The sequence below is a fragment of the Xenopus laevis genome, chromosome 1L (assembly GCF_017654675.1).
Source record: "Xenopus laevis strain J_2021 chromosome 1L, Xenopus_laevis_v10.1, whole genome shotgun sequence".
NCBI lineage: Eukaryota > Metazoa > Chordata > Amphibia > Anura > Pipidae > Xenopus > Xenopus laevis.
Window position 1 is genome coordinate 81,416,191 of NC_054371.1, and position 11,286 is coordinate 81,427,476.

The following is an 11,286-nucleotide window of genomic DNA, read 5'->3' on the forward strand; positions in this document are numbered from 1 at the left end:
GTGTATACCTTCTAAAGCATGCATAATGTCCAATTAGGTGTAATAAAATACATTCTGGGATGAACTGCCTCTTGGGCAGTGTTGATTATGTAGAGAAATCTGTATAATACATATCATATAGGAATGCATATGGGTAAGATCAACTTTCTATATTTTAGGTCCTTTTACAATATAACATTTCCCCTTGTTGCATGGTGTTGGATGGCAAGCTCTGTTCCACAAAATCCTAGCCTTTAGGAAGCAGCATGCTCCAAACAAGTTAGCTGTGAAATATATGCACGCTGTTGTTACCATCTTCAAGCAGCATATTTAATTTAATTCAACTCAGCTTGCTATGTTTAACTGGGAAACTTGAGTATTCTTTCTGTCTCCCTGGCAATTCTTCTAAACTAATTTGTGCCCAGCTAAACAGACCCCCAAAATAAAAAAACAGGTATTATCTATTATGAATTAATTATATTTTCTTTATTTAGTATATGTCTAAAATGTTTTTACCCCAGCTGTGAAACTATGATTTCTGGGAATTGAAGTTTACAGCTTTATCGCTTTTAGATATACTGAATATGCAATTCAAGACTATCAAGAGAGTTTATTACAAAAGAGCCTTTAAATGAAAACTAGACATATTTAATAATGTACAACTCTCCAGCTAAAATTTGCAATGATAGTGTAAATGGTGTTTATGGATTTTATATAGTCAATTAATCTCACAAAAGAGAGACCTGAAAACACCTACACACACATATTAGGGGTAATAAAATGCATTCTGGGAAGAACTGCCTCTTGGGCCATGTTGATTATGTAGACAAATCTGTATAATAGGAATGCATACGGGTAAGATCAACTTTTCTATATTTTAGGTCCCTTTTGCAAAGTAACCTTTCCCCTTGTTAAACTAATTGATAATTTTTATTTATACAATATCTTTCATTTTTATGTTAATTTTCAAACTTTTTTTAATGCCATCAGAACTGCTTTACACCCTGTTGTTGCTGGCTCCATGGCTCACTCAACCATAGGTATGCATCCCATTTATACAAAAGATTTAGCATAATGTCCAGTAGAGGGTGCCATAAGTTCACTACCATATTACAATAACTCTCACTAATATAACATGTATATTTTTACAAGAATTGAAACTAAAGATATTAAAATTAGCATTTGTAAAATAATGAGCTTTACAGAATAAATATTTTACAGGCACTCAAGCTGGAAATAAACAATATGTATATATATTTTTTTAAACATGATAATATCTAAATTCTAATTATTAGTGCTTTTATAACTTAATTATTTTTGTGAATAAGACAAGCCTCATAATAAGATCATGAAGGTCACATGCTGGAGGATGCCAAAGATCTGACTTGCTGACACCTTTATTCTGCCATATTGGTTCTATTGCCTCTACCTTTAGGGCTAAACGTAGGGCTAAACTCCAAGGGAGATTTTGTCGTACGGTGGCAGATCAAGAAAACACAAACTACAAGTCGGATGTAGTCACAAGGTTCAAAATATAATGGGACTGATACAAAAATATGATGTCTAAACTGCATGGAATTTTTTCCATTCGACATGACTGCTAGATGGGAATGCTGCATGCTGTGTTTTCATCTGACGAGATAAAATCTGATTATGTCTGACAAACTTTTTTTTCCCATTGAAATAAATTGAATGCTGGATGTATATGCATGAACAAACTACACCATCTGACTTTATCTGATCTGACTTTACATTCCAGCTATGGTGGGGTCAAATTTTGTAGGATCCTCTTGCGTGGTGTTGGATGGCAAGAACTGACCCTCAAAATCTGATCAAAATCTCCCATGGAGTTTAGCCTTTAGGAACCAATACACTTCTCCAAACAAGTTAGCTGTGAAATTACATTTATGCACGCTGTTGTTACCATCTTCAAGCAAAATATTAATTTAATTCAACTCAGTTTGCTATGTTTAACTGGGAAACATGAGTATTCCTTTTCTGCCCCTCTGGCAATTCTGCTAAACTGATTAAATGTGTGTACAAATGTCCAGCTGTGTGCATTTACAGACCCCCAAAATAAAAAACAGGTATCATGTATTATGAATTAATTATGTTGGCTTTATTTAATCAAACGCAAATATCCTGTGAAACTATTTCTACTTTATCTTTCTTTCTTCTGTAAGGGCTCTTACAGACAAGCATTTTTTGCTGCGCACCCCTGCTTTCCAGTTTCATGAGTTCAGCCGCAGGGGAGCGCAGGAGTAGACACACTGAATTCTCTTCAATGAGGCTATACTGCGTTCTGGGCTGTAATGCGCAGAACGCAGGAAAAATGCAACATGCTGCATCCCAGCCTGCGTTCAGCGCTTACATGCGTCTGTGTGAGTACTGCCCCTTTGAAAAGAATTCAGTGCGTCTACTCCTGCACTCCCCTGCGACTGAACGCATGAAACCGGAACACAGGGGAGCACAGTTAAAAATGCTTGTCTGTAAGAGCCCTAAGAGTGTTTACAAACATTTGTTACCCCAGCTGTGAAACTAGGATTTCTGGGAATTGAAGTTTACAGCTTAGATATAACAAAAAAAATTAAGTTCAGCACACCATATTAAATATCTTAAAACGTTTATGACTATGAAGATTTTCCTTCATCCAGGTCATGGTATATCTAGTATAGGTAAATCTAAAAACAACTGGACTTGCTGAGTAATCAATGAAGACGTTTCACTACTCATCCGAGCATCTTCTTCAGTTCAACTGACTGGTGTGGGAAATTCTCGGCATATAAACTCTTCCACTAATCCAATCACAATGGCCCATTGTAACTCTTCAATATTTATTAAGTAAACCTTTGCGTTATGCCAAAATCTTGTTTCTGTGCGAGAATGAGGGACCTGCTGCTCATTTCCATCTACTGGCTGCATAATTAGAGGATGAGGAAGGAGGTAGAATGTGTCGGGAAACGACATCTAGGAAGTGCAGAATTGAAACTGAAAATAATTGGCCTGAGGCAGGCAAGCAATAAATGATTGATAGCTGAGATTTTGAGGTCCAGATGTTTTAATGAAAAAAAAATTCAGGGTTAATGTTTAATCTGCAAAGGACTTTAATTATACAACTGTGAGGGTTTACCCTGGTGGTTGGCTGGACCCCTGCCTGTCAGACTCCGCTAGAATTCTGCCCACACCGACCCTGCCTGTTTGACTACGATTTTGTCTAATCCTTGAACTGTAACCTTCTGCCCAAAGACTTTGTTTAACGATCGTGCCCCTCTGCTCATCCAGAACCCCCGCTTCGCTCCTCTCTTAATAAAACCTGGCGGCATCCAATTAGCCGAGGGCTCCTCCCGAGGTGAAAGGCGGCTGTTAAAGGAGGAAGCAAGAGCCGAGACCTTGGCATTGGTTCTGGGTGCCGATTCGTGACAACAACTTTTAAGTGTGGGTGACGTGTCACCTTTAACAGTCGTATGTTTTAATTTTTAAAACGTGTACTTTTTAGCGTACAACTACTTTAAACAACAAAAAGTGAAAAATCTGTGCAAAATTCGAATACAAAACTTTTGATGTGTTGATCTTATAGGAGGTTCTCTAGAGTTTTTTTGTTTGTAATTGCACAAATCTGAATTTGTTCCATGATTTTATTTGTTTGTGAATTTTAATAAATAAATTGACATTTGTGTTTTTTTTAAAAAAAATGTGAGTTTATTCTAAAAAAAACCTTGAACTTGGGAAATGGATATAATCGATATATACTGCCGGGATCTCTGAAGTAGTGACAGCTATTTTTTGTGATTGGAAACCTTTCAGTTATTCCAACATAAAGCACTGTCAGTGTTAAAGGGGATGTCTACCTAAATTATCTTTTTTTGCATAATGGAAAAATGCAATTTTAAGCAACAAATGGGATATGCAGTGACTGTCCTTTGCTGTTCTCTTCTCAGTTTACCAAACGAGACCCAAATTTCATAATGTCTTGCATGCTTCTGTTATTCTCCTTATTCTTTGGTCATAATTACAGAACATGCTATGCTTTTTGGGAAGCTGAGCCTTAGCTGGCAGAGCAAACAGGCACAGGCCCTGTGACTGCCTCCTGCTAAAATGTATGCATTGCTGCAGGTCCCAGCATTCAGTTATGGAGCACAGAGACCCGTGGACGCCCCCATGAATACATTGCTTGCTGCATTCAGAAGTGCTGTACTCAGAGGGCCAGCATGTTTTAGTGCATGCAATCCCTGTAAATAACATCTGCTGTGATCACAGAGCTCAGTTTGCATGCTATCCCCATAGGTGCTCATTATTCTGCCAGCTCAAATGCAATGAAAGGGCTTGTAAGTGTATGTCCAAATCCCACCCGCATTGTAACTACTCTCTTCAAGGTCCAAGTTGTGCCCGTTTGTATGTATGTATGTATGTATATTTTTATTTGTATAGCGCTCCTTATATAGCACTGTACAGCAAGACAATAAATTAGTAGTAATAAATAAGGGTTCACTGCATCAATATGTAACAATAAGTGCATTATTAGAAATACAATTCACATACTGTAAATATAAAATATAATTACAATACAGATGAAGTGCTCAGTGTCAAGGAGACAAAAGGATTGAGGACCCTACCTCGTGGGACTTACAGTCTAAATGGGAGGGTAACTTATGGACACAATTCAGATTGGTATTGAAGCACTGTAGGTTACAGTGGGTGACACGGTCATAAGTGCCAGAGGTAGTCTTTGAGTTTTGTTTTAAAAACATTGAAGGAGGATTCTCTCCAGATTCAGAAATGGCATTCCAAATATAAGGAGCCACAAGAGAGAAGGGTTTGACACGGGAAACAGCAGTAGTAATGGGGGGTGTAACCAAGCGTTTGCTCTGAGAGGAGCGGAGGTTTTGGCCAGGAACATATAGAGAAACAAGAGATGAGATGTAGTTAGATGCAGAGGAGTGAATGGCTTTAAAGGTTATGAGGAGAAGTTTATGTTATTCTTTGTTTTATAGGAAGCCATGAAAAGGACTTCAACAGGGGAGGGGTCTGTACTCTTTTGGATGAGAGGAGGATAATTCTGGCAGCAGTGTTTAATACAGACTGTTGAGGGGAGAGATGGGAGTTAGGGAGGCCAGTAAGTAGAAGGTTACAGTAATATATTCGGGATAGGATGAGAACATACTTGAGCTTCTTGGCTGTAGCAGGGGAAAGGAATTGGCGGATTTTGGCAATATTGCGTAAGAAAATGTGTGGAATTTACTATCTGATGTATTAGTAACTGGAGCAAAATTCTATGCCTGACAGTGGTGGATGTAATTGCATTGGAATTGCGAATTATTGCATTGTGGGTAAAACATAGTGAATTGCACTGATTAGTTTGGCCTTTCCACACCTTTAGTAAATGAGTCCTATAATATCTTAACTACTTGTTCAGCACATTAGCATCTTAACTACTTGTCTAGCACATTAGATAGGAAGGCAAAATGGAAACAGTCTGGCGAGTGTGAGAGGGGGTATTGCTGCATGTTCCTTAAATGTTCTAAACAGTCTGATAAATAGGCCCCTAAGTATACAGTAGTCATTTTATAACAGATAAATCAATAAATGTAATGGCAAGCTTCTTCAGGACAACAGATGTGTAGCTGCAATTTAACTGCAGCAAAATTCAATCCAGTGTGAACCACATTTTAGCTTCATTTGCAATGTAATTGAATTTCAGTAACAGCTAAGATGAGTCAAAGTTACTAAAGAATCTTGCACCTGCAAACTCTTTCCACTGAAGTGTCTAAAGCACTGGTTCTTAACTACAATCAGCAGCCTCCTTAAAAAAATAAAATAAAGTACTGTAAGTTCTTGGGGGCCATGGTCAAGAAAGTTCAGACTGGTTTTGATATTACTGTGTTTCATCAGCAAAAAGCCGTGGTTTCTGATCACCATATGAAAACCCAGGGAAGGCACGTTTTCTGTTTGCCCATCCCCATCAGGCCCTTCTGTAACTCAGCTGACTGAGGAAGCGGCGGCACCGCTGAACTTTCATTTTTCGTGTGCCAAGCCCCTCACCCGGGTCACCTTGTGGAGGGCTCTGCCACTAGCGTCCGCAGAAAATTTTTCAAGGGGGGCAAAATTATTTTTTTCTCCAGAAGCAGGGAGCTAAGAAGAACCGAGGACAAGCAGGGCAATGCGAGACATTTAAACAGTTATCAACTTACATTCATAAATGACCCTTACCGAGACTGTAAATATACCCTGGATTTATATTCACTAATTATAGTAAATGATAATAATTGTTCAGTGAAACAGTTCTTTATAAAGCAGGCTTTGCAAGTACTGTACATGTAACACAATGAAAACACCATGAAAAACTGCTTTATCTATACTATAGGTTTTTCTGACCATAGGACCCGTATTTAGCGCCATATTTGTATTTATTTTTGTTAGTGAAAGCAGCAAGGATAGATTGGTCTTAAAACCTTCATTCAAAATGGGATATTTACTGCCAAATTTGACAAACTAAAGTCAAAAATCCTAACAACATCAATTTATTAATACATAAGTATTAAAAATATCCACAGACATATGGGTATTTTCACCAGGTGCTATTACATCACTATTAAACTTCAGAAATACACAAATCTATCAAGTGCGTTCATTCTGTTTCCCCGCTATTTTCCAAAAGTAATATCACCAGGTCCAGGCTACTGTTATAAAGGTGCAAGAGCCACAACAGAATGTCACTATCTACGTCATATCTTCTATGCTAATATCCATAATACGTGATTGATTTGGCAAAGATTTGCCAGTTGTTATAAACCAAATACATCTATATTCACCAATTTATTTTGGCTATTTTTAAACATATTGCTCACTGGTCGATACACCTAGTGAAACTTTTAGTACAATGTTGTAACAAAAATATAGCTGAGATAAATGACCAGCTTTTTATATCCAATAAATGTGCCTTACAGTCATTAAAACTTAATTGTCCCTTAGTGCTCTAGAGTCCATGGTCATAGTGCCCCCTCAAGTGGAGTAAAAATGCCATACAAAACTTGTACAGGTATGGGATCTGTTATCCAAAATGCTCAGGACCTGGGGTAAGAAAGATAAGAAATCTTTCTGTAATTTGGATCTTCATACCTTAAGTCTACTAAAAAATCTTGTAAACATATATATATATATATATATATATATATATATATATATATATATATATATATATATATATATATATATATATATATATATATTGGTTTTGCTTCCACTAAGTATTAATTATATCTTAGTACTGTTTTATTATTACAGAGAAAAATACAATAATTTTAAAAAATTTGGATTATTTGGATAAAATTGAGTCTATGGGTGATGGCCAGGGGTGTAACTACAGAGGAAGCAGACCTTGCAGCTGCAGGGGGGAGGTATAGGGGGCTCCATGAGGTCCTAATTAATGAGCAATTTCAACATATATTGGTAAAACAGAACAATCTCTGGATATGTTAGGAGCCCTTAAATGAATTTGCTGTGGGGCCCAGTAACATCTAGTTACTCCACTGGCGATCACCTTTTCATAGTTTATGAACTTTATGGATAACAGGCTTCTGGATAACAGATCCCACATTTATATTTTCAAGCTTTCAAATTACAAGGCAACACAGAGTTTCTAACATTTTTGTTGCACTTCCCAGTATTAATTGCCAATCAGATGCATTCTAAGGAAACAAGGAATGCAGGGGGTTTGAACAGAGGATCTTTCTGTACTTTACTATTGGCTTCTCGGCAAGCACATTGTATAGAGTTTTTGAAAGCTCACAGGGTCAAGCACATATTGTACATTGCACATTGAGGAGGATCATTCTTGCAGGTAAGTAGTTGTTGTGATGATAATGCAACCAATGATGTTGTTTATTTATCATCATTATACATCCTATTCATCTGAGTTACCCATATCAATGGAATCTACAATAACACCTGTGACCTATAGACCTATAGTGACCTATGGCATTGGCTTCTTCTTTTTTTTTAAAAAAAAATATCCCCTGCAGTATTCAGGATTGAATTGTTACTGTCTCTTTACTTAATAGGACTTAAACTCCCTAGCAACCAGGCAGCAATTTGTAAGTCAGAATGGAAGAGGAGAGCGCTTGAAAAGAAACAATCAATAAAAATAACCATAAATCAGAATAGTCACAGTCCTTGAGTTTGTGGTTTCCAGGGCCATTGACCCCACCAACCACATTTTTTTTCTGGGGGTGAAAACAGACAGAAAAGGAAGGCTAATAATTAAAAAACAAAATAAATAGTATAGATCAGTTGAAAAATTGCTTGTATTAGGCAACATAGTACAAGTTAATTCAAAAAAGTGTTATATAACTTAATTAAATTGCTCCATTACTCATCAAAAACTGGCCTATGAATGCTCACAAATACAACTTACACAATAACACATGACATACAATCAACTTCCCTTAAACAAGCATATAGTGTTTTCTTAATCTAAACAATTTGGGATATGGCTCTCGATAAAATAAATTTTTAAAGGGATTTAAATCCCCAAAATGTTGCCTAAACATTTGTAATTCTAAGCAACGTTCCAACATTGTAATGGTTATAAAGTGATTTGAAAATTTAACTGCTGTATCCGTCTGTCCATTACTATTCCCTGCCGTGGTGGTTCTGATTTTTAAACAATGTAGCAGAAGTCAGCTCATTAACAGACCCGTGAAGAAGCATGCACTGCTGATTTCTGCTACATTGTTAAGGGAGACAGAATCATCAGTGCAGAAAGGGACAGAAACATTCAACTGAAAGATGTCTACAATTACCATTTCTTTCATGGGTTTACATACCCTTTAAAATGTCAGTTTTTATTCAACAATGTGCTGCAAACAGTTTCTCGCACATTTCACGCACATGACAGTTCAATAGGCTACAGTGATTTGTTCTCATGAGAAGCGGTCTGTTATACTAACACAGAATCACACAAGAGCTTTAGAAGCTCTCAAATTCCAACCATGTGAACTTGTAATGTCATTACGTTATAACCAGAACAACCTGATAGCTGGCAGGATACAGACATAGCATATATAGAAAATAGATGGGCAGGTAATTAGGAATGGGTCATGGGATGAGGTACAGCAATTTCAGGCCTACAAATTAAAAGGATTCTTGAAAATGAATTGATCAGATACACTAGATTCTCCGAAATGTTCTCTCTCTCTCTCTCTCTCTCTCTCTCTCTCTCTCGTTGTATTCATATCAATCAGCAGATTATCATCCAGAGAAACCGTACTGGTTCTTGTGATTGAATATACATTTCTATACACCACAACAAGAAACTTTTAAATCTCTATATATGCACCCATTAAATATATGCCGTATCTGTTCTTCACTTTGAAATGATCACAGCATTATATATTAAATCTAAAAGCCAATGGAAACCGATATATAATTCAGATGATCTCCCACACTTCATATATGCACTACAGTTTCTTACATATTAAGAGATGAGCAGAAAATTGCTCCCGTGTGACTTCCCCAGACCAGACCTGTCAGGAATGTTTGGGAGGATTTGCCAGCTGACAGCATCTGAATTGACAGTGCATTCTTGTCCTTGCTTTTAGCTTGCAGAATGTTATCATTATGTGCATTATGGTTAACAATGTAAGATGTGACAGCTCTTGATGAGGTCTCTCGTCCTATCCTAAGCTTAGGACATATCAGTATAAAAGAGAAGAATCATCCAAGCAGTCAAAAAGTGCAAGAAGCAGGTTCTTACCTCTAGCACTGCCATTCTCCTGTTGAAGCCTGAAGTGAAGGCGATCTGCCTGTGATGATGTGAGAGGAGCTTAATCCTCACTATCGACTGCACATGGGACATAACAAGCACAGCCTAGCTGAGACCTCCCCATTCCTCCTTCATCCTCACCCACCCTCATCATCATGCTTACAGCCCAGTTAGTGCGTATGACTAGTGTGAGATAACTATTTTTCTGCATAATTATCATGGGGAAGGAGTAGCTTGGATAGACAGACTGACTTGGATTAATACAGCTATTTTAACATGTGTCCCTAATCAGCAAAGGATATATATGTAGTGACTAGGGATGTAGCGAACCGCCGAGTATGTGTTCGCGAACGCCGTTCGCGAACACCGGCAAAAAATGCGAACAGTTCACGAACTGTTCGCGAACTTCGAACATCCGAAAATCGTTCGATTCGAACGATCGAAGGATTTTAATCGTTCGATCGAACGATTTTCGTTCGAATCGAACGAAAATCGTTCGATTTTAGCGATCGAATGGTCGAACAATTTTGACGCGAACGCCTATTGGCCACCGTCGCGCGACGTTCGCGAACTTGCGGCGGACGCGAACAGTCGAAGTTCGCGCGAACTAGTTCGCCGGCGAACAGTTCGCTACATCCCTAGTAGTGACTAAAATGTAGTAAAAAGTGAAAGCAAAGCAAATAAAGAGCACCACATTCCACCAAACTGAAATGACTGCTGTCTATTCATATCTATGGGATTTTTAGAGGCATATTTATCACAAGGTAAAAGTGACAAGTTTACCCTTTGACATAATTGTCTCTAAAAATCAAATACAAGTGAAAACAGATTAGCAGAATCTGTCTCTGGCAGACAGTGGTGAGCTCTATTTCACCTTTTTAATAACCATGCGACCTTACTGTGGTCGGATAAGAAGCTACTTAGGGTCAGATTTATCAAGGGTCGAAGTGAAATCGAGGGAATTTTCGAAGTTAAAAAATTCGAAATTTAAAGTCATTTTTGTATACGTCGACCATTGAATAGGCTACTACGACTTTGACTTTCGACCTTTGATTCGAAGTAAAATCGTTTGACTATTCGACCATTTGAAGTACTGTCTCTTTAAAAAAACTTCGACTTCAATACTTCGCCATCTTAAACCTGCTGAAGAGCTATGTTAGCCTATGGGGACCTTTCAGAGCATATTTCTAAGTTTTTTGTATTCGAAGGAAAATCGTACGATAAAATCGTTCGAATCGAAGTACAATCGGAGTACGATCGATAAATTATTTAAAAATAACAATAACAATAAAGTAGTAGCTTAACAGAACAATAGTTTTTGGCAGCTGGAATGATTGACCCCCATTTGAAAGCTGGAAAATAAGCAGAAGAGGAAAGAGAAAGTTAAAAAAAAAACTATAAAAAATAAATAATGAAAGCCATTTGCAAAGTTGCTAGGAGTAAAGCATTCTATAACCTAGTCAAAGTTAACGTAATGATGAGCCACCCATTGCTTCCAGAAGATCGGGTTAGAGGGGCGGCACTAATTACATTTAATTTCAAAAGAA

General features: G+C 37.5%; 1 protein-coding gene across 2 annotated transcripts in view; it reads right to left on the reverse strand.

Annotated features, from left to right (window-relative positions):
* Nucleotides 1-9,820, reverse strand: part of XB5957215.L (melanopsin-B-like L homeolog) — a 59,540-nt gene extending 49,720 nt beyond the window's left edge. The window contains exon 1 of one of the 2 annotated variants that reach the window (XM_018254519.2): nucleotides 9,731-9,818. The gene's annotated coding sequence lies outside the window, so the exon portion shown is untranslated. 2 annotated transcript variants of the gene reach the window in all.
* Between the last annotated feature and the right edge of the window lie 1,466 nt (nucleotides 9,821-11,286).